Below are 22,574 nucleotides of genomic sequence, written 5' to 3' on the forward strand. Positions count from 1 at the left end.
CTATTTATTTCCAAAGCAGGTAGCATGAGCTACAAAAGATGGAACTCGAGAACAACTCTGCAAACTTGTCTGTGGGGCTTTAAGGGTTAAGACCTAATTTAGTTTTTTTGTAAACCTGATTTTTTTAAAAAAAGCACCAGTACTGCTGTGTCTTCCAGTTGTTGGAATGTTTTAATCACCTCACTACCTCTCTGACCCGCTTCCACTCCACTCGCCACCCCACCCCCTGCGCTAAACTAGCTTGTCCCCTCTGCTCCACCATCGGTGGCCGTGCTTTCAGCACCAAACCTTTGGAACTCTCTGCTTGAATCCCTCCGCCTTGCTCCCTCCTTGCGCATCTTTGGATCACACCTGAAGCCCTTCTTCCTTGAGGGCACCTTCACAGTCCATTCTCCCCAGTTCCGGTGTTATGCACCGCCATTATTGCATGCTCCGAGATGCTGCCTGTGAATGCAATTCAATGTAAATATTAAGTTTGTTCTGCAGTTGTTTCAAAGATATGTTTTACTGTAACTACTCACTAAAACAAACGCAACATCTAAAGTAGATTCACAACAGGGGAAAGCAAAGCAAGGCCATGAACAAGTTTTCTTTTTTCGGATGAGTCTTTTAAGTGTACATTATAAACCTGCGTTGCAAAATATGCTCAGCATATACTCTAGGTTTCCTACTGAGGTGTAAATGTAGGGAGGCTCCTTTGATTTGTCTCAGTTTTGTAGCTACATTGCATTAGAAATGGATTGAGTGGTGTGAGTTCTGTTCTAGCATACTGACCTTTTACATCTAGAAAAATACCTAATTTGAAAGGTATTATGGCAACAGTTCTGTGCCCACTACAATCCGTCAAGATTATATAATACCAGGTAAACCACAACAACAATTTACACCTGATGTCTTAAAGTGCTTCAACAACAGCAACTTGTATTTGTATAGCGCCCCTCACACAGGATAGCGTCCTGGAGGGCTTGACAGTCACACAACTGCCTGGGAACCAGAGCTGTGGGTGGTGGCGGGCAGAGGATAGAAGAAAGTGTGGTCTAAGAAATGAGTCTTAAAGGGGGTTTAAAGGCAAGGAGGGAGGGACCAAGGTGGAATGACGATGGAGGTTCCAGAGAATTGGAGTAGAATGGCTGAAACCTCTCACCAATGATGGGGACAGATCATGTGGGAGCTTGAAGCAGGAAAGTGTTTGCGGAGTGGGGAGTTGGTGGAGAGTTGGGGGGAGATGCTTAGTAGGCTCCCAGGAGGTTGTAAAAGTCGTGTGGGGCAAGATCTTGAAAGCATTTGAAAGCAAGTACAAGGATCTTGAATATCAAAGTATACTAAAGATTGATCCGCCAGCCAGTACACTCTGCTGTCACAGCAATGACCTGCAATGATAAAGTAGCTGTCTGCCTTGGAGATGTCTGTGGCTGTAGCACTTTAAGTTGTCAGCTGCCTTGTTGTGGATTCCTATAGCGTATTGGTTAGAGCACTCGTGATCTGGGTTTGATTCCCAGGCAGGGCAAAACATCAGGCAAGGTTTCCACATGCCTCTGTTTACCTCGCAGTAAGTAGAAACCCGGTTGTTAGTTGAATTGCTTTTCCAGGGAGTAATAATGATTACCTTTAATTGGTCGCTCAATCTATGGCTTTTTTTGGGACAATTGCTGTGCGCATTGTCTGCTGCGTTTCGCCCACAAAATATGCAGTCAATTCACTTTACAGAATATTCTGTGAAGGGCTTTCGACATCTCGAAGACATGATAAGGTGCTATATCAAATGCAAGGATTATTATTATTGTTGTTGAAACTCTAGGGGAGAGCGCTGCCCATTAGCAACCATGTGATTGTGTCCTTTCAGATTATGACTTATTTTAACACTTTATTGTTCTGCTGGCAGTAATTTCTCTTATTTGTACCTACTTTTATTTTCACGGTTCCACTTTTGTCTACACTGTCCCGGTAACATATTGCTGTTTTTTAAGTTTCAACAAGCTTCTCTGTTCTTCACAACATTCATCGTATATTTGACCAAGATTTTCTTGCAATTCTAAAGCAGTTCTATTTGACCAAGAATTTTACAAAGTCACTCCAGTAATTTCCTCCTCCCCAACCCTTGAAAGCATTCTGACAGACATACATGGGGGAGAAGGGAAGAGAGGGGATCAGGAGAGGTGGAGACTTATGTGGAGTATAAACCATGGCACGGACTCGTTCGGTAACTCATTGTAACTCAGCAACATGACAGAGTCTTTGTAGGTACAGCAGTGCTGTGGGGAAGGGAAAGGAGAGCGAGCAGTGTTGTATTAACACCTGTACAAATTAGCTGGTGACCTGTTTATGTGCTGCAATGTTCTATATAATTCTGGGAATGAAAATACTCCACTTGTCTGGGAAACTTAACACTTAATAGCAAAGACCTCATCAGGTATACAATGTATTTATTTTCTCTCTCTCGCTCGCTCTCTCTCATTTGCCTCCGCCCTCATCCCATGCCTCATCTCTGAGACAGTTTGTGCTCTTCTGGCATACTCCAGACCTTTCTTGATTGCTGTTTGGGTTCTGAGATCAGCATCCAGGAACTGATAGTCTGCTCATCTGGCCTTGGTTCACTGCCAATGAAAACTGGATTGACCCGAATGAGTGGAAGTGGGACTTTTCCAACTACAACAACTGCTTTAGTGGATGCTCTGTAAGGCTTGAATAGAAATAGATCATGTATAGCTGGAGAAGATATAATAATCCTTGTGTCTTATCACACTGAAACCTCTCAAAGCTCTGTTATTGTGTATTTGTAGGCCCATGCGCCGGCTGATTTGCACACAGCAATATCTTACCATGAATGACGTCACAAATGACTTTTTAATCTGATGAAGAGACATATCCGGGAGAATCTCCTTATCAATAAAAAAAACAATAATTTGGTCACTCAATCCATGACTATTTGTAGGACACTGTTTTGTGCAATTGGCTGCTGCGTTTCGCCCACAAAATATACAGTCAATTCACTTTACAGGTATATTCTGTGAAGCGCTTTGAGACTTCTCGAAGACTTGATGAGGCGCTATATCAAATGGAAGGATTATTATGTTATTATTTTCGAAGAGTGCCATAGAATTTTTTGTATCCACCTGAACAAACAGGCAGGTCTTCAGTTTAACGTGTCATCTGAAGGTGGCAACTCCAACAATGTAGCTCTTCCCCTAGTATCACACTGGTGTGTCATCCTAAACCAGTGAAAATAAAATGAGATAGCGTAGATTGATACCATAAATCAAGAAATATTCAATTAAAAAACATTTACAGTATTTGTTCGCTAACCACACACTTCTGGCTCAGAGACAAAAATGCTACCAATGCAGACATGCTAACGTTTGTGCAATTAGTTTACTCAGATTAAACAATAACCAACGTTTTTAATCCGTTCTTCCATCCCATTCTTCCATAGCTGATAAGGTATGCAATTGAACCAGACTCTTCAGTAGACAATGATAGTTTCACTCTGAGCTCAGCCTGGTAACAAGCTGCCTGGTTTTACACAGTGATATAAAAAGTTACACAATTTCTGTGTCAGGGCCCTGGGGCTAGAGCTTTGGAACATATTCTGATAGTGGAATGTTGTCTATCCACAGAGTTTTGAATGTTCTCAAATCCAAACTCAGCGAGTAGTGTAATTCTTTCACTCTCTGCCTGCATATAATGTTCCCTTGAAGAACACCATTAAATACCCCCCAAATACACATGGTTTAGAAAGTTTAGCTGCAGATTTACAGGTCCTGCACAGGTGCACCACTTAGTGTCACAGGACCGATTGAGTTCCTTATCTCCACAGATGAACAACAACGTAGATATAGATAATATTGACCATGACGAGCTCTTCCGTCTTGTCCAGAACAGTAGAACCAGAAGACATGGCCTGCAATTGAAGGGGAGTAAATTCCAAACAAATCAGCGGGAACACTATTTCAGTGAACCCGTGGTAAATCTATTCAATAGGCTCACTAGGAAGAAGGTGGAAGCAGAGAGTGTTGATTCTTTCAAAAGCAAATTAGATAGATTTCTTTTAGGAAATAATATCTTGGGATATAGTATAAAGATTGGGACATGACGGGTGCTTGTGACTGCCAGGATGGTGGAAGGCGAACTGGATGGACCTTGGTCTTTTTTTTGTCTAGCATTTCCTATGTTCCTAACGGGTTTCAGTTCACAGTTGAAAATAGCTTCTAAATGTTATGTGATTTGGTTGCTCAAGGATAGGCGAGGTTATAATATGTCACTGTTAACAAAACTGCCACTGTAATGTTAGTGGGTGGAATACAACTTCTTGGCTCAAATGACTTGACCATACTTATGCCACATCCTCAAATAACTGTAGCTCCAATTAAAGCCCGGAAGCTTTACTGTAGCATTAGTGTATTTGTGCTGAGGCTCCTGTGTGGTTTACAATGGCTGATTGATTAGTTTGTGTGCACCACTTGTCCTTGTACCTTGAGTGCTGTCCAAATAAGATGTGAAGTCTAATTCAGATGTTCTATTGTTAGGCTGAAATTTATGTGATGGAACACACCAAACCGCTCTAAGTCCATCGTAGATGGAGCTTCACACGCTAATTTTCAAGAGACCAACAGCTGCCTTAACCAGTGTTTTTTTTGTGCTACAACAGCAACAATAACTTGCATTCATATAATGTTTTGTGTATTACAGTGTGTGACCTCCTCCTACCCCCCGCCCAAAGTTATTCTGGAAAATTGACTACTAAATCTACCTGTAAGAGTAATGTATAACCTGAGTGTCTGCTCCAAAAATGAACTCCACATCAACGAGTGAAGTACATTTGCATAACAGAAAACTGCAAGAGCACCGAAGTGCAGGAAACCGCCGTTGAAACACGAGTTTGCTTACAACCCAATTGGATAATGGACACCGACATTTTCTTCCCCCCACCCCGAAATTAGCTGCCGTGTTTACCATATTAAAAAAAAGCACTAGTCACTACACTTTACAATAAATCCTGTGAATCACTTTGCGACATCATCCTGATGTGAAAAGTGTTCTACCAGTTGTAAGTATTATTATAGTTATGATTGAGCGCTGATGAAGCTGGCTGACTTTCTCTGCACATGTGCAGTGATGTCAATAGTTATATGATGGGCTACATCACGATGCAGAAGCACTGAATACTGTCTGCTCTCGATTGCTCTGGTATAAGGCTAGTTTTAATTTTATGAATCCAGCAAACCGTTGGCTTGTAAACGGGTGTCCTCTAGACTTTAGACTGGTAGACTAGTCAAACCTTTTTAGTTTAGTTAAGTCAAACCCTGTTATTTTAACCCTGTACGACTCAATGGTAATAACACAGTAGTTGTCCTGTAAAATCACAAACCAATGTTATAATAGGAGGCAATTGCTGGTCGGTGCGTTTATATTCACCACATCGTTCATGGAAAGCCGCTAGGCTTCCCCCACTAATAACCGTCGCTCTCTGCACACTGTGCCTTCACAGCAGTTTGATGACATGGAAGCACTGTGTTTTTAATGCATCAAAAGCTGGCTGCCATTTTGAAGTTATTTCCTCTCTCCCCACCCCAACCCCATCAGAAAACACACATTTAACAAAATCCATTCTAATAAAATTCCCACTGTGTTGTGTATTTTGGGCACCACATTTTGTAATTTCATTGGAATGAATACTTGTACTGGGGAAAGGACATAGAGGACACAGAACCTATCCTACTGTATCTTCCTGAATCTATCAAACTGCTTTCAGCTTTATGTAGAGATGCCACTGATGCACACAACTTAATTATGGAGGCTTGTCATAGTATTGTTCGACTGCTGGCAGGCTATTATGCATGAAAATCAATCTGTATTGACTGCTCAATCGCCAAATAAAGCTGCATCTAGTTGGAGACGATTGCTTGTGTCAGTTCTGGAGGTGAAACTGTGTAGCACAGTTTTGGTAGGGTGTGAGCTGACGTTTCTGAAAACATGCTGGCCAGACCGGTTTGATTGGAAAGGATATCAAATGAAACTTTGGCAGGCATTAGCTGGGTAAATCTAATATGTGACTTCTTCCTACACATTTGGTTAGTGTGAGAGATGTGGAGTAATTTAGTTCGGAGGCTATGGTTGCATAACTTCCAATCCGAGCTCAAAGTTTATGGCGGAAATAGTTGATTGAATGATGTGTTTTATGTTGTAGAGAGTTGTTCTCTTTATATTGCGTCGCTGCACTGTTTTTTGGCACGCACGTTGAAGACATTGTAACTGAGATGCACTACACCTCCACTTGTATCTTGATGCTGCGATGGGAATCGGTGGGTAGGGTGGATATTCTGGAAACGTGAGATCAAATAGGCCGAAGGGCTTTCTTTTTACCCAACGTGATCTTGTACCAAACAGTGCCTGCGCTTATAGTAATCCAATCTTTTAACAAAACAATTGTGTACATCAAAGCACTCTTTTGGGAATCCTTTAGGGTACAGTGATAACCTGTTATGTCTATAGTCCATATCAAAAATGATCATGAAGTTGGTATTGTCCCCCCAAAATTTTTAGAAATTGGTTTAGGCAGGGTTGTGACTCCAGGGACTGGTTTAATTGGTTTCTCCGTTGTGGTGGTGGCAATGTGAGGAGAGAATTGTTAAATCTGGGTTTTTCTCCAATGCAGCAATGATGGTTTGGTTATATTTGGTGGTGTGTGTTCGCACAGTTTACTTACTGCTCTATCCACAATTGTGTACATCAAAGAGTGTTGGGAATCCTTTAGGATAAGGTGTTCACCTGTTATTTCTATAGTCCATACCAAAAACAATCATGAAGTTGGTATTGTCTCAAAAATAATCTTATCCACTGATAAATACAACAGCAACTTGCATTTGTACAGCGCCTCTCACACAGGGTAGAGCCTCCCAGGGCACTTGATCTTGTGTTTCCAGAATACAAAATGTATCTTGTTATTTTGTTGCAAGAATGGAGGTTAGGGTGTAACAATATGTGTTTCTAATAGCTGATGCGACACCAAATGAGAATACAAATACAGATCTACATTTATATAGTGCCTTTCATGTCAGGAGGACATCCCAAGGCGCTTAGCAATCCTGGCCTGGCACCTGAGCTGGGAATGGTAGACGAGGGAGTGGTGAGGGGAAAGATGACCGAAACTGCAGTCAAATAGGTAGGCATTGAGTCGCAAAAGTCACATTAGTCCACAATATCAGTAAACATAAGAATTTGCAAGGCGAAAGAAGACCAAGATCCATCTAGTTCAGCTTCCACTATCCTGGCAGTTGCTTGACATGTCATGTCCCAAACTATACACGACATCCTGAGATGATATTATTAGCAGAAATCTATCCAATTTGTTCTTGAAACAAATGACATTTTCTGCTTCACTGTCTCTCTAGGGAGCCTGTTCCATAAGTTTATTACTCACTCACTGAAGTATTGTTTCCGCAGATTTGTTCTGAATTTACCCCCTTCAATCGTAGGCCTTGTCCTCTGGTTCTACTGTTCAGTACAAGATAAAATAGCTCATCATGGTCTACATTATCTATTTCCTTCAGGATCTTAAAGACCGCAATCATATCGCTCCTCAACCTTCCCTTCTCCAGTGTGAACATGCCCAGTTTACCTAATCGCTCTTCATAGTCCAGTCCCTCCATCCCCTCATTTATTTTGGTTGCCCTCCTCTGTATCCTCTCAATCGCTGCAATGTCCTTTTTATATTGCGGTGACCAGAACTACACACAGTATTCCAAGTGCGGTCGCACCATTGATTTATAAAGTGGCAGATTACCCTACTATTTTGGCTCAATATTGCCCTTTTATATTCTGTGAAGCGCTTTGAGACGTCTTGAAGGCGTGACAAGGCGCTATATCAAATGCAAGGATTATTATTTTAATAGCATCTGGTTTGCCTTACTCACTGCTACTGAACATTGTTGCAACAGCTTCAATTTATTATCAATCAGGATCCCCAGGTCCTTTTCATTTCCTGTACAGATTATTTTCTTCCCATTTAAATAATAATCCCTTCCTGGATTTTTTTCTCCCCATTTGAATAACTTTGTATTTTTCTACCAATAAATGTATTTCAATATTTAGCTTTGCATAACCAGTTTGGTGCAGTAGCTACCCTAAGTCCAAAAGTGTTGTATGTTGCTGTATGTTTGCTTGTATTACTTTAACTTTAACAACAGTTGAGCTTGCAGTTCATTTTCTGTAAAAGCTTATTGTGATCTTTGTTGATTCAAGTCCCACATTAGGACTTCATAGTCTCGGCAGATGTTCCAGTGCAACCCTGGGAGGTGTTGCGTTCATGAAAACGCCACCTGCAAATGAGAACTGTGGTCCCTGCTGCCTGCTGTGGTGGACGTGAAAGATCCTGTGAGATCTGAAAAAGAGGAGCATATTTTTCCTGGTGTGCTGGCCAGCAGACTTCCACATTAATTCATCATTGAACTCATGATTCTTTGTGGGACCTTGTTACATTGCCTACAAAACCATTCATTATACTTCCCAGTTATTACTATAAAGCCCTTTGACAATTTCTATGTGGGCAGGTGCTATTCACTGTGTCCTTAGGTGAAAGGCGCTATATGAAATGTAAAGCTTATTATTATTACAATGCCTCTGGATTGTTCCATCTGAGATATCTCTCTTCAAAGCTGAAAAGCCCGAGGATATCTTTTCCTCTTAGCTCATTCATCATGTAACACCTGGGATTCTTGTTGTTGCTCTCCAGAGCCTGGTCAATGTTTTAATGTTGATAACCATTGAAATCGGTTTGTAAAAGAATCTTTTGTACTTTATTAATGGTCTTTTGGAAGTCTAAACTCACTGTCATAGTTTTCAACTGCTAATTTATTATAATAATAATCAGCATTTGATGTAGCGCTTTACCATTTGGCTGAAATGTTTCAAAGTGCTTCACAGTACTTACTGTAAATAGTATAGAGTGTATTTGTAGACAAACACCTAGAATTTGAGATGTAGTCAGGTTGGTTTGGGAAGATCTACTCCTTCCCAATTCATGTTGGATGTCATTTATTATGTTATTTTAGTGCAGGTACTCTTCCAAATCACTTCAAATTATTGAGGTTAGGTTAATAGGCCTGTAGTTGCCAGGTATAGGTGTGTTATCTTTTTTGAAAATCAACCATACTTGGTGATTCTCAATCTGTCTGGACTTTTTTAGTGCACATTGTTTGCTTCAACGAGAAAGTTTACCTCACAAGTCCTAACCTCCCACCGGTCTCTCTAAATACTCTGGTGTATAGTTCATCTGTCCTGAGGATTTGTTGTCTGTCAGCCCCTTGAGCTTAACCAGAACCTCTTCTTGCTTATTCCAAAGCCCTGGAGCGCAGATGGCCCTGTGTTGTGGTGGGAGTGGATGATATGGTGGAAATAAACCTGTCAAGTAGTTGTCTTGCTGTTATTTATTATGTTCACTATTTTCTGTTTGTCTTCATTTTCTTTGGATCCCTGAGGGCCACAACTTGCTCTCTCGCTACCTCTTGCTTTTTGGAAGAATTTATCTCGAAGCATATGCAAAACAAATAAAGCCTGTTTTCTCCAGGCTCTCTAAATTCTCTTTTTAACCTATTCTGTTTCTGTAGTCTGATACTTGTCACCCTCCATTCTCCCCACAAGCTTTGTGGGGAGAATGGAGAATCTTTTGCATAATTTTCATTTTACTGTTTTTTTAAGCCATCTTTTTTTTAAGACTTGCTCTCGCTGTACTTGCCTGGTGTATTTGGTTACCCGCTTGCAATGTTTCCTATGTTGTGATTAAGTTCACTGTTTTTTGTCCATTGTTGACTGAGCTTTCAGCTGTCTCTGCCCCCCATCCTGCCCGCGCACCCATAACCCTACTCTTTCTGAGCTCACCGAGTCTGTGAGCAGTAGTGTTGTTATATGGACAAGATTGGAATCTCTCTGTGGTCATGCCTTGTTCTACCTGTCTCTGACCCTACCTACACTGTCCCATAACAAATTGCCTCATGTTGTCAGTTATGTGCTTAGGCAAATCATGGAAAATTGTACTGTTTTAAGCTAAGTCTATTTTTGTTTTTAAAAAATGCTTTACTATAGTCCATTGATTTCCAGCAAGTTTCATTTTCAATTTTCTTGCTGCACACTGCAGTGAATTGCTTCTAGCTAATCTCAGAATAGGTATTGAGTGGGAAAAGTCATTGTAGGAATGATATTTCGACCACAAAATATACAGTCGATTCACTTTATACTATATTCTGTGAAGCACTTTGAGACATCTCGAAGACCTGATAAGGCGCTATATCAAATTCAAGGATTATTTCTAACTGTGCTTCACAGTGAGTGGAAGGAGAAATACACCGTTTGTTATAGCAAGGCATTTTATGATTGCTCTTGTAACTGATGCATTGGTTGTTGTCCACTACACAGTGTTCAACCTCTGGTCCTATTTTCAGACATTTGTGTAAACCTATTAATGTTCCACTCATGTTTGACCAGCAGTGCACAAAGATTCATGTCCATTGTGAATACAAACCACGGTGTAGTGAAACACACATAGGAATAAGAAAGTTTAAACCTTTGAACTGGGATGTAGGAAGGTCAAGGACCGTAAATATAGATCTGTACTTTTGATTGTCAAACTAAATCAATACACTTCAGAGAAAGCCTTTTAGTTTTTCTTCTATTCTTGAATATTTCACCAAGAATGGCTGAGGAAATTGGTTTTGAAGTACTTGATTAAGCAATTAAGTTTTAGCAAGGCTTCTGTCTTGTAATGGAGCACAGCATCTACCTTTATAGAATATTTTACATTACATTATAAGAAATTGTTCTTTCCCAATCCTGGAAACACTTCCTGACCTCTGCTACACTTGTGTCAAGGTGGGCACATCCTCTATCCTACTCCTCGTCAGTTCACCACTTCTATAAAAGGCAGCCTGATATCCCGTCGTTATCCACTATTCATTTTTAATTTGTCCCAAATTACCCCAAAGCTCTGGAACTTCCAACCTCAATCCCTCCATCTTGTCCTCCTCTTTACCCATCGTGAATCACACCTGAAAACTTTTCTCTTTCACCTTGTCTTCAGTCACCTCCCCGCTCTTTCTAGCTTGGCATCAAACCATGTTGCTGTTAATTGCTCTGAGACACAATCTGCACGAAGAGCGCTACATTGTTGTAATTACAGGAGTCCCGTAGTTCAGTGGTTAATGCGCTCGTCTTGCAAGCCAGAGGACCTGAGTTCGATTCTTGGGCGGGGCGAAACCTTGGGCAAGTTTTCTTACTCCAAATGCCTTTGTTTACCTAGCAGTAAGTCGGAACTCAGGTGTTAATCAATTGGCGGTTTGCTTTCCAGGGATAATGTGTCAGCCTGGTGCAGTGGGAGCACTCTCACCTCTGAGTCAGGAGGTTGTGGATTCAATCTGCACGTTGGGACTTGGAAGCTGACATTAACAATCGATTTCCTCGTGTGTCACGACTGTCTTGATTTGCTTTTCATATCCTTTCTGGCATTTGCCTTCCGATCTGGAACAGACATTTTTTTTATTATGTACTCGTCTTTCCTAGTTTGCAGCTTCATGCAAAGTTAGATCATGGTGTGACCTGATGCCATATCCTCTGAAAACAATGGATTATTTCACAGTCACTGGACTCTCTGCGTGTGATGAAGAGATCCCACTTCCAAAGCTTTGTGGACTCTGTGGAATGGTGGAGCGGTGATGTCTACAGCAAACAAGTGAAGTTATTGTAACACTTGTTGAGAATATTGTCAGTTGCATTGGACTTTGAAGTGAACTCCAGTATTCCTCATGTCCATATTCTGGGACTTTTGAAAAGTGAGTGGGTTTTAAACAATTTTGACCTTCCAAGGTGATTTCAAGACATGGTTTGCTTGAAGAAAAGAGCTTTGTGATTTAGATTGAAGCATACTGTAAATGTCAATGCCTGTATATCCTGTGAAGTATAGTAACCTAGCACTATTAAGTAAGGGGCCATACAAAACAATGTAGGATATTAATTTTTTGAATGGCATGCTGTGAAGTCATGAAACTAAATTTGGTTTAGCAACGACATGTATCGAATCCCAAGTATTTGCATTTAATATACACCATTCAACTAGTATGGGTTCCAAAACAGCTTATTGAGCTTTTAAATTAAATTTGGGTTTATTCAATGTGCATTGAGCCAATGTTTTTGTTTCAAGAGTGTTGTAAGTTTCTTTTAAATGTGGGATTTTCCATCAACTGCTCTTGAAAACCAAACCTAATTGCCCCCTGTAGATTTTCAGTTCTTCCAAACCATCTGAGCTCCTGGAGTCTGCATTGATGTTATTGTATACCTTTCATGAAACGTAATGTATTGAATTTCGACATGTTGGCTCAACCCAGTTAGGAATTTTTTCTGTATGTGTAAATTATTTTAAGGTAATATTTTTTTTGTGTCTGTTTGAGAAGCTGGGAAACTATTGCTTAAATAGATTTTTTTTCCTGCCCTCCCATCCAAGAACTGGCTTTGGAAGCTAAAGACCATCAGATCTTATCTGCTGTGTGTGCATCTATTCCCCACTTACAGCATAGTGATAAACTGCCTCATTGGAACAAGTGCTTATTAATGTGTCTGCTGTACCCAATGTAGGTTAACAAATGAGCAAGAATTATAGTGATGACGACCCTTAAAATCAGGCTGAAGGAAGGCTCTTCTATCTCATCTCTCCATTGGACCTGAGCGTGGGGCTTTGGTAATCGTATCTAAAGAATAAATGGCCAATACTGTAGCCATAGATTTGCATATTTCTGTCCAAATCCTCCATTCATCATCCTGTTATTAGGGTCGGCTGACTTGCTACCAGGCTTCCTGCACCAAAGCAGGCCCTGATACAGACGGAAGGACATACAAGTTTTTTCTGGAGTGACTTGTCTTACTTCTATTTGGCATCTACCCGAAGCTGCAATCCTGCAGCTTATCACTCAGACCTGCTAAGTTTGCTTTGACTGACCTCCCCTAATGTGGGAAAACCCAAGCTGACGTTATTTAAACATACTCAACTCCTTTCTGCCTCCTTCTCATTACTGCATTTTGTTACGTTTTAATACTTTTACAAGATCTCTACATTTTACAGCTATTAATTTCAAGTTGAGCATTTAATCCTGTGGTTTTGACAGCAGAAATGTTAGCCGTTTGCCAGGGTTATTTGTGCAGGTTCTTGTATGTTGAAAGGTGAGTCATCTCATCTGGTGGAAGGGTGCTGGTTGTTCACTGAGGTAAACAGTCTACAGCCTACACGCCAACCAGTCAATCTGTGCATTGCCTTATTTGGGTAAGCAACTAGGATCAGAGACATGGGACGTACTGTGCAGGATTGCAGAAACTTGAGAGCATTCTCCTAGAATTGAGGAGACCCTGTGATGTGACCCAGTACATTTTTTTTCAGGAATATGATGAAATCCTTGCACCGAACTATTCTTTATCTATTTGCACCCCCTTTGACCTGCAGTGTTTTCAATAGATGCTGTGATTCAGAGAAAGATGACTGATGAATGCACTTGATGCTGCCAAGTTGCTTTATTCAGAGTCTTACTATTACTCTCAATTCTGTACAAAAGACATTGCAGTTTTGGCCTTTTACCCAGTTTTCTGGTGATTTATTGGGACTTTTTGAGTAAAGAATTGTTCGAAGCTTTTTGGGGGATAGTGACACATGCATTCAAGTAGTTCAGCGTAATTACATTACCAGAAAGATTGATATTGAGCTCCTGGCAGTGGTGAAATCCACCACTATCTATGAGAATCTTGGCTTGGGAAGTTAGAATGAAGGCTCTTAAGATTTCCTGCAAGGGGCAAAGGTTTCGAAGCATTCACTTAGGGATAAGTGCAGCACTTTTCAATTTGATTAAATAAGAGTAAATAATAATTGGACAATAACTTATGTGGAAAATGTAATAATTTAGAGTTATGACCTTCATGACTGTCTTCTTAAACAGTGTTTCTTTTCTATAGTTTCAAGAAACAGTTCTGGAACTGTTCTCATGATCTCTGCATATATTTTTTGAAATGGAGGAGAGCGACGTCCTGGTTTTTGTATATAGTGTGTGTTTGTGTATACACACATTGTAATAATAATAATCTGCATTTGATATAGCGCCTTATCACCTCTTTGAGAAGTCTCAAAGCGCTTTGCAGGATATACTGTTAAGTGGATTGACTGTATTTTGTGGCTAAATTATTATTTCCAGTAGACAGTTTGTGCACAGCAATATCCCACAAACAGTCATGGAGTGAGCGACTAATTTTTTATTTAGAGGATTGTTGGCTAGGACAGCGGGAGAAACACCCTTCTCTTTTCGAATGGTTTTACGGGATCTGTAACATCCGCATCGTCAAAGAGAACCTTTTGAGAAGTCAAAGACTGTACTATGAATTATAACAGAAGGGTTACATTGAAAGAAAAAAAGATAGCCACCTGCATAGGTTTGGTGGAGAACCATAATGATTGTCCTGAACTAGTTCTGCCACTGACCTGATGCCTCCTCTATCATTGCCACTGACTGCTCTCAGTGCATTGGTTCTTGTCAATGTGGTCAAATGCCCTGTAGCAAAGGGAAGAGAGGGAAAAAATCTTGAGAACTAAGTCACTCCATCACTATTCAACATCAGGGCCACCTGGGGCAGTGTCCCACAAGCCTTGGGGATATTCCAGTGAGCAAAACAATTCCAGCTTCCAATCAGATGAGATTGATTTATTTTCATTAGAGATTAATGTTGTGTTTATCCCCAAGATGTAAATTGATACATTATCGTGGAACCTACAATGCACTCATCTTCTATATCACAGGCAACCCTTCTGGCATCTACCTGTTAATCCTATGAGCTTTTCAAAGAATAGCCATGAGCTAAAACATGATAATAGAAAATCTACAGAGATGACCCTGTTCAAGTATTCAATTATCCCATGCATTCCTCTGCAGGATTCAATGCTCCGTGACTAATTTAGAAACATTGGCTGTTTAAAGCATTCACCCAGGTCTTTACAGCCCCCCTCCCCCCACAATCTCTGGACAGATTAAGCACAAGCAGCACCAAGAGCATTGAATAGCACTCTCATTAATGTTCCTCAGTAAGATGTGTATCAGAAGTAAAAAATTAAAAGTTCCAAGTCCCATTCTTTCCTGCAAACTGCTCAAAGGTCTTCTACCAAACAGTTGTTAAACTGACAGCTGGGAGACTGTGGAAGTCGCTGCTGGAAGCTGTGGTTGCAGCAAAAAGATTTGATGAATTTAAGAGGATAGTTGACAAATATATGAGGGGAAAGGGAATGGAGGCGTATAAGTGAGAGGATTAGGAAAAGTGGGGGGTGGGGGCAAGTGTGGAGTATAAACACTGGCACAGAATTGTTGGCCCTACCTACCGTCGCCTCCCAGCTGCGCTCTTTCCTCTCCAACCATTCACTATTCGAACCCCTTCAATCGGGTTTCCGTGCTGCCCATAGCACAGAAACTGCCCTGGTCAAGGTCACCAATGACATCCTGACCATCTGTGACCAGGGCTCCCTCTGCCTCCTCGTCCTCCTCGACCTATCGGCAGCATTCAATACGGTTGACCACGCTATCCTCCTCCACCGCTTGTCCTCCCACCTAAACCTTCAAGGCACTGTCCTTGAGTGGTTTAGGTCGTACCTCTCCCACCGTCTTCACTTTGTCTCCTCAAATGGTTTTTCCTCCGGCCCCCGCACTGTCTCGTGCGGTGTCCCTCAAGACTCTGTCCTCGGTCCCCTCCTCTTCACCCTCTATATGCATCCGCAGACATGGGGTTAACTTCCACATGTATGCGGATGACACCCAACTCTACCTTTCCTCCTCTACCCTCAACTCCACGACCACCGATGTCCTGACAGCTGCCTGTCCGACATCGAGTCCTGGACGAGAGATAACTTTCTCCAGCTCAACGTACGCAAAACTGAGGCCCTCCTGATTGGCTCACGTCAGCGCCTCCGCACCTCAGGCGCTGACAGCATCAGCATCCAAGGCTGCACTCTCCACCTCTCAAAGTCAGTCAGGAACCTCGGCGTTTTGTTCGACCCTGAGCTGTCCTTTCTCCCCCATATCCGCGCCACAACTGGCACCGCCTTCCATCACCTCCGGAATGTCGCCAGACTACGGCACTACCTCACCCCTCACGCTGCTGAAACCCTGGTCCACGCCTTTATCACCTCAAGGCTGGACTATGGGAACTCTCTCCTCGCCGGCCTTCCCGCACCTCCCTCCACAAGCTGCAGGTCATTCAGAACTCTGCAGCTCGTGTACTGTCCCGCACCAGGCTTCGGGACCACATCACTCCCACCCTCGCTCGCCTCCACTGGCTCCCCATCCCCCAGAGGATCGAATTCAAGATCCTCATCCTCACCTACAAGGCCATTCACGGCCTCGCTCCCTCCTACCTCTCCGACCTACTATCCCCCTACCTACCCGCCCGTACTCTCCGTTCCTCTGGCTCCGGTCTGCTCCACATCCCCCGCCCCAACCGCCCTACTATCGGTGGCCGGGCCTTCAGCCTCTCAGCCCCTAGGCTCTGGAACTCTATCCCCCAGTCCCTTCGCCGCCTCCTCCCTTTCCTCCTTCAAGGCCGGTCTCAAGACCTTTCTCTTTGACCGTGTCTTCAGCTCCCCTCTCGACTCTCTACCCCCTCCTCGCTCCCTCCCTTCCCTCCCCTCACCCTGACCATTTTCCCCCGAACGCTCGGGTCCTGACCCAACTGTACAGCGCCTTGGGACGTCCTCCCGACGTGAAAGGCGCTCAATAAATGGAATCTTGTTGTTGTTGTTGTTTCTGTGCTATGCAACTAGGAACCGTGATTGATTTGTTGCAGGTCGGAGTGCTGTTTGGAAGGGAAGAGAGAGGGGGCGCAGTAGGTTCCTGGCGATCTTAGAGGTTCTTTCCCAGTTTGAATAGCACCAGGAACCTTAAAGTGATGCTACCACCATTGGTTTGTGATGTTTTGCAACATTAGTGAAGCATTTTTACATGAAAAACATGAACAAAATATATTTTTCTCCCCTGACCTGAACGTATTTTCTTCCCTTTCGAGAAACTGTTTGACTCCTTTTTCCCTTTTACCCAAGTACAGATCCATGGGTACCAGGCATCCCCAGGCCCCTTGCCCAAGAAGCTATTCTAATAATAATCCTTGCATTTGATAGACCACCTTATCATGTTGTTGAGATGTCTCAATATACTGTAAAGTGGATTAACTGTGTATTTTATGGATGAAATTATTATTCATCTGTGAACCTTAATGATGAGTATTTCGCAGGCTGTTCTACTTTGTGCATCACAGTGGAATCCACTCCTGTCCCAGCCCTATGTCCATACTTATACACAAACACACAAGCTTTCAGGATGGGGTCTCTGAACAACAATTATTTGTAGGAGCCCTGGCTAATTTTATTCCCCTTGGGGCACCAAAGCTAATTGATAGCTCCCCAGCTGCTGTCTGAGTTAAGATCAGCTAACTCAGCACAGACTGGGGTTAGAATTTCTGACCTCCTGGTCTACAGGGCTCCGTGCTACATCAACAACAACAACTTGCATTTATATAACGACACTCATGCAGGGTAGCGTCCCCAGAGCCCTTGACAGTGGCGAAGCATGATGCCGAGCTGACAGGAGGGGGCGGTGACTGTAGGCATGGTCGAATAGGTCTTCAGGCGCGACCTGAAGATAGAGAAGGGGCAAGGGGAAGGGATAGAGAAAGAGTGTTCCAGAGTTTTGGGGCGAACTGGTTGAAAGCGCGGCTGCCAAGAGGGCATGAGGGACATACTGGAGGCCTGAGCCAGTCGAGCGGAGGCAGTGGGTTGGGGGTTGAGCAGATTGGAGAGGTAGGGAGGTGCCAGGACATGAAGGGATTTGAAAACGAGTGTGAGGATCTTGAAATCGATCCGTTCGGCGATATGGAGCCAGTGGAGCCTGGCTAGAACTGGTGTGACGGGGGTATGGAGTTTAGTATGGGTGGGTATGGAGGCGGTGGATTTTTAGATCAGCTGGATCCTGGGCATGATGGAGCTGGGGAGACCGGAAAAGAGGGCATTTGAGAAGTCCAGTCAGGAGGTGACAAAGCATGGACGACATCAGGCAGTGCCTTACCTGCCAGGCCACTGGGGGAGCTTGCGAAAATAATTTTCAAAGCTTTGGGCTTTTATTAAAATGCCAGAGTGTTAAAAAGCCTTTAAAATTTATTTTCCTTTTGAAATGGATATTGCAATTTTAAACATCTGCATCAATTGTGACTCCAACCTTTTCTGTGCAGTGGTGCTGGGTGACAGCCCTGGGAACGTTTTCTAATAGTTTGGGAAATTTATGTTGAGATTCACTTTTTAACAACTGCAGTGACACAATAGTCTGTCAGTTCAGAGTGCTTTGTAAATTATAGTCTCCACTTTAAGTCTTCCTCTTGTGTGCGTTATCAGCCACTGCCTCGGTTATTTTCTGTACGTTTGCCACAAAGGGAGCTCATGTGTTGATCATAAATCGTAGTTATTTCAACATTTTTTGGCTTTGCTTTGGTCTTCTAAAGTGTTCAGCATAATGTTCTAGTTATGCTGAGCCAATCCTCTGGATATTTTTGAGCTGATATTACCTTCTAGTTGAGCATTCCTTACAGTTTGCGACTATTTAAGAGATGAGTGGAATTTCTTGTCTACTGGAGGCGGTTGGTTTTTTGATTCTCAGAAGCCTGTGTCTCACTTGTTCCTGTTCTATTTCTCTTCTTCTGCCTGAAACAGGAACATATGTTGTGACTTGCCACGGATCTGTAGCAGTTTATTATAATCTTTCAATCTCTGTCATCCAGTCTGTTTTAGCATTTCATTGTGCCTAATTTCTGCTTGTAATCTGATTAGCATCATGAGCTGCTTTAAACTGCAGCCTATTGCCTCGCCTATTCCCCTCAGCCCATCGCGAGCTTGACAGCTCCAGCGCTGTGCTGTGCCGTCAGAAAAAAAATCTCTACACCTTACTGTGTAGACAGGCCTAGCTTTGTGTCTGGTATATAATTAGCTGCTACTTGTGGTCACTTGAAACCTTGATTCCTGCAACCATGTTCAGAAATCCGTGGCTTGCTGGTTATGCTCGAAGAGTAACGTACTGCGGTCAAGGTAAGTGCCAAAAAATGTGCCGTGGAACAGCACATCGTCGAAGTGCCCTTGTGTGCATTCTCTGTCTGGTTCCAAGGGCAATAGCGAACAATAGACTTGTAGATCAGCAAAGATCTTTTAATACGTACTGTCCATCTACATTTAAATTGCAGTGTGTCTGAATCTGTGTGAATGCTTAATATTAATAGATGCCAGTCCGTTTTCCTTTCTTGCTAAAGGATTGCTCTCTCTACGGCAGCCTATGTAGAAATAGGGGGAGGGGAGGGCTATTAGCACATCTTTGTTTACAGTGCATGAATGAGAACTGAATATTGCTACAGCTGCTTAAGTTCCGCAGAAATACTCTTAAGGGAAGAGAAGTCTATTTGTATAAATCCACACAGTTTGCATGGAAAAATAAAATCTGCGGAAATGGTAGAGAATTACATTGCACTTTTCTAGACAAGTTGCGTGAAGTTGATTTATATATACAGATTCGAGGCTGGTACAGTATGTGTTTCGTATACACCGCTGCACCGATCCTGAAAAAATATGGAATGAGTTCATTTTCTTCTGGCAGTGCTTTTCCCAAAGAAAATAAGGCCTTTAGATCAGAAGTACTGTAGGCTAGGATAGTGTGTAACAGCTCTGTGTTTGTTAGGCATTTTGCATTCATTGAACTGTGTTCCGGTATTCTGCTGCATTTGTCCAGCTTGTGTTTACGAGCCCTGAATACCATATTGGGACCTCGTCCCGGAGTGAAAGGCGCTATACAAATATCATTTTGTTGTTATTTTGTTGTATTATTCAAGCTTATACAGTTCACGCCAAACCTATTATGTTTTGGTAAAGATGCAGAGTTAAGGATCAGAAGTAATGCAGTGAACTAAGCTGACTTACCCAATCCTTGCATGTTAATTCTCAGTACAATGTTTTAAACCTATAAAGAGGGGTTTTGGACTACTATTCTGCCTGCGATACACAAATTATCTATTGCCTTATGCAGGTTATGTCCCTGTGTAGACATTTGGCTATCCTACCCAAATGGTGCTGTAGAATTAAAGAGTTAATTTAACTAATCTAGCTATTTGACTTTATTTTCTGGGCACTCTGTCTCTCTGGGGAAAGGGGAGGGGGAGAGAGGAGAAACTTGTTTCTTTTCAAATTTGATGGTCCAGCTGAACCTCACGATGAACAGAATACCTTCTTGAACATAACTGGTTCATACACCTTAACTCGTGAGCTTACTAATGAGCAAACTGCTCCATAAATTTGCATTTTCGAAAGTTGGGAGCATAATTTGTGAATGCAGCATTGTTTTCTGGCCTTTCTGCAAAGTACATTCTGCTCTGTACAGTGGCCCCTTTGTTGCATAGGTGTTGTGTTTCCTTTTTTGTGGCCTGACACCTGGGAAAAGTATTGCAATGTTTTGATTTGGTAATCTGGCCAAACCCCATTGGTTACTCTCTAGTCACCATAATATGCAGGTGTAGTTTTATTAGCAAAAGGCTTTGTCTTACTTGATTCATGTCAGCCTGGCTTAGTTGGTATCTCTTTTGTCTCTGAGTCGGAATTTGTGGGTTCGAACCCTACGTTGGGACGTTGAGCTCACAGTCCAAACCTGGGGTTAGTGCTGCATTGTCGGAGATGCTGTCCTTTGATTGAAACATTAAACTGCGGTCCTGTCTGTAGAGGTTCAATTGGACATTGCACTATTCGAAAAGAGTTTCTCCCAGTGTCCCGGCCACCAAACCCCCAGATAAAATTGGTCATTCACTTCATTGCTATTTGAGGGATATTATTGTGTGTAAATTGACTGCCATGCTCAAAGATAATAATAATAATAATAATAATCCTTGCATTTGATATAGCGCTTTTCACGTCAGGAGGACGTCCCAAAGCGCTTCACAGAACACACTGTAAAGTGAATTGACTGTACATTTGTGGGCGAACGCGGCAGCCAATTGCGCACAGCAATGTCCCACAAACAGTCGTAGATTGAAAATGACCAATTTATTATTGTTTTTTGTTTTGGAGGGATTATTAGGCTCTGTGTGGAGTCAGGAAACTTGCCCAAGGTTTCGCCCTCTGCCGGGAATTGAACTTGGGTCTCTCGCTTGCAAAGCGAGTGCTCTAACCACTGAGCTACAGGACTCAACATCTCATTTGATGAATGGCATCTCCAGTAATACAGCACTCCATTGAAGAACCAGCCCACACAATGAGCTTGAAGATAAAATAAATAGACACTAAATTCTACCATAAATCCTGTGAAACATTTTGAGATGTCTCAACACGGTAATGAGGCCCTATATCAAATCCAAGGATGATAATTTTTATGTGCATTTATTAGGCCATTGGATCTGACCCACCTGCTCCCTTCGTAACCTGTATATGTTATGTTTCTGAAGCGAAATACAAAAATATTGCTTATATGTATCGTGGATGTTTCTCAAATAGGGCATTCAGCCCCAAGTAGCCGAAAGGTTGGACCACCCTCGTATAACTAGGCCTCAGTGTACTAACATATCTGCTTTTGTACTTACAACATAAGTGTTGAAAGTTGTGTTGCTTCTTTCCCAGGAGTGCATCTGCATTTTTTACTATAACCGTAAACATACAGATATGCACGCAACACACACAATCACAAATTGTATTTATATAGGACCTTTCAACAGCGCCAACATCAAAACTATCCAGCTCTACTATCCACAAAATCCAGCTGATCTAAAACTCTTGTCACTCTCCGTCACAGCAGTTTGAGTCAGGCTCCACTGGTTCCCTATCACAGAACGGATCGATTTCAAGATCCACTCACTCGTCTTCAAATCCCTTCATGTCCTGGCACCTCCCTACATATCCGACCTGCTTACGTACCTGCTGCGCCTGAAGACCTTCCTCTTCGACCGTGCCTACAGTTACTTCCCCCCCCCCCCACCAGCTCAGCATCATGCTCAGTCACTGTCGAGCGCTCCGAGGGGCTACCCTGTGTGAATGGCGCTGTATAAATGCACGTTGTTGTTGAATAGTTTCTCCTTGGCCCCTCTGTTCCAGGTGTAATATATCTCTGTCAATTGTTCTCCTGCTGAAAGCTGAGGTAGGGGATTCTTTTGCACACGGTTTTGCTGAAACTGTGCTCTGCCTAGTTCAAGTAGTTTCAATATTTGACATTTTTATTGCGTGTTTGCTCACAAAGTTGAGATTGAGATACATTTAGTGGAGTTGGAAGAAGGCTTAGGTCTGAAAGTCTGTAAGTTACTAGCTTACTTGAACATGCTCAATTACAAATTACAAGTTATCTGAAAATATTTGGATATCTAATGTAGTGTTTATAGCGCGTTTGGAGGGCATTTGGAGCAGATTCAGCGGAAAAAGTGCGGCTGCGATTTTCTATTGGCCCAGATTATAACATCTGGATCAGATTATAACATCAATCGCTGGATCAAATAAAATAGCTTTGTCATCTGTG

At 42.3% G+C, this 22,574-nt stretch overlaps 1 protein-coding gene across 11 annotated transcripts in view; it reads left to right on the forward strand.

The window, feature by feature from the left end:
• The first annotated feature begins 19,090 nt into the window (after positions 1 to 19,090).
• The window catches only part of svila (supervillin a), a 109,779-nt gene continuing 106,295 nt past the window's right edge, over positions 19,091 to 22,574 (forward strand). For 6 of the 11 annotated variants that reach the window (XM_007905428.2, XM_007905429.2, XM_007905430.2 and 3 more), the window contains exon 1: positions 19,091 to 19,126. The gene's annotated coding sequence lies outside the window, so the exon portion shown is untranslated. The remainder of the gene's footprint in view (positions 19,127 to 22,574) is intronic. The other 5 variants (XM_007905435.2, XM_007905438.2, XM_042331954.1 and 2 more) reach the window with 3 other exon arrangements.

This window comes from Callorhinchus milii, unplaced genomic scaffold, assembly GCF_018977255.1.
Source record: "Callorhinchus milii isolate IMCB2004 unplaced genomic scaffold, IMCB_Cmil_1.0 Scaffold2, whole genome shotgun sequence".
In the NCBI taxonomy this organism is placed as follows: domain Eukaryota; kingdom Metazoa; phylum Chordata; class Chondrichthyes; order Chimaeriformes; family Callorhinchidae; genus Callorhinchus; species Callorhinchus milii.